This window comes from Macrobrachium nipponense, chromosome 11, assembly GCF_015104395.2.
Source record: "Macrobrachium nipponense isolate FS-2020 chromosome 11, ASM1510439v2, whole genome shotgun sequence".
NCBI classification, from domain to species: Eukaryota; Metazoa; Arthropoda; class Malacostraca; order Decapoda; family Palaemonidae; genus Macrobrachium; species Macrobrachium nipponense.
Window position 1 is genome coordinate 81,293,547 of NC_061087.1, and position 2,240 is coordinate 81,295,786.

The window sequence follows — 2,240 nt, forward strand, 5'->3', positions numbered from 1 at the left end:
GAATTCTTCATTTACTGTCAGGAAGCCAAATCCTAAAAATGACATAATTTGGGTTGCAAAGTTGGATGATATCAGCAATGAAATTTCCTGAATGTTTGGGAATTTTTCTCTGTTTTACAGCTAAACGGTTAATGTGGATCATCAAAGAAAAAGGACAATCGTGGAATGGTGAATACTTCAGAGAAACGGTGCTTACTGGAGGAGTATTTCTTTTCCTCAAAGATCCTGAAAATGTGTTATCTGCTGAAGAAGTCACATTTTTGCATGATAAGGCACAATGTTTCAAGGCTCTTCAGACACAGGAGCTGCTTCGAAACAGTTGTATCGATTTCTTCTCGTCAAATGAATTTCCAGGTAGCTCCCCTGACCTTCACGTGTGTGAAAACATTGGTAGTATCTCAGAGGATCGTGTTGAAGTGCGCACAGCGAACTATGATGATGCCAAGCCTCCGACCTGCAAAGTGCTCAGGGAAATGGAGTATGAGTCTCACCTTTTTTGCAATTTGATGGAATCATACCCCTAAAAAATGCAGGCTGTGGTACAGGCAGATGGAGGTCACACAAAATATTGAATCCTCGAGAGAAAACTTGAATACAAATACCTGTTCTGAATTACTTTTGTTTTTGTCCATATCAATTCTAGTTTATACTGTACAAAGGGGGGGGGTCTAATTTCTATATATATATATATATATATATATATATATATATATATATATATATACATATATATATTACTCCCGTCATATCAGAGATCCTTTTTTATTCCAAAGAACACTGACAACAATATTTAGTTATGATACTCCTTCAATATCTTAAAAAAAGTAGATAAAAAGGTTCAAATGTCTGAAAAAGCGTATTTCTTTCCTTTGGTATCTCCTAGAAGCCCTAGATTGGTGTTTATCTGAAGATTTCACTTTATCCTCTATCTAATTAAGGTCTAATTCCATTGGAGATTGTTTTTTCTTTTCTCTCTCTCTCTCTCTCTCTCTCATCGCTCTCTCTCTCTCTTCTCTCATCTCTCGTCTCTCTCTCTCTCTCTCTCTCCCCTCTGTAGGAGAACCTAGTGTTTTACGTTGTATAGCGTCGAATATCCTTATCCTTGAAATTCAATTTGGACGACTTCCTTTCCAAACTATGATATTATGTGATTGCATATAAAACTATCACAACAGTTTTTTGATCGATTTAATGAAATATCAATAGACACCAATATAAATTGCTAGGTCAACCGTCAAGAATCAACATTTATGGTATGACGAGATTAAAAGTTAGGACTATTTAGATATTGTATATCATTTTCCCTGAATCAAAAACTAACCTTTATCATTATATCTTCCAATGTTTTGATTTTTTCGATGAATCTAAAATCTCATGAGACCCCAACTATCATGTTTTTTTTTTCTCTTACCGTTTTATTCATAACACCCTATTCGCAATTCTAATTCATCATTATTTAAAAGGATATCTTAACATTGCTTATATTTTATCCATTTTCAGGTAAGGTGTAATAAACTATAATGTGCAAAGAAAGGTGAAGTTTTGAAAACCAGAAAAAAATGTTACCTTTCTGGATAAGCCTTGATCGTTCTGAAAGCATTGTATCCGGTCACTTCGGTGCTTTCAATCAAATGGAAGCATTCACTGTCGATTGAAAGCCATGTCTCTCAGTTATTTTTTTTTACATATACTGTACATATACCTACACACACACACACACACACACACACACACACATAATATATATATATATATATATATATATATAATATATATATATATATATATATAGAAAACTGGTCACTTTTTACCTGATACGTATGTAATTGCAATAGCCACAATAACCTCTTATTTACCACGCTGTCAAGGTCGAGGTGGGTTGAAGCCGACCCTAATAACGAATACCTGAGTGCGACAGGGATTTGCTGTGAGAGGCGGTGTTAACTTATACCTATCGTGATAACCTTCTGGTTAAGCGTGTCACTGTACGTCCTGAATTCTTAGGTCCGTGGGTTCTAGCCCTAGAGCCAACGAATTTCTTATCAAATAAAAAATTCCCCTTCGGTTAACATATATGAAATATATTAATTCCTAGGTAGAGGGTAATTAGATATAAAGGACATTTGTAGCTTAAAGCTTGTATATGAATGCTTGTATATGTGATAAAATTCACATCATGCACGACCGTATATATATATTATATACTATATATATATATATATATATATATATATATATAG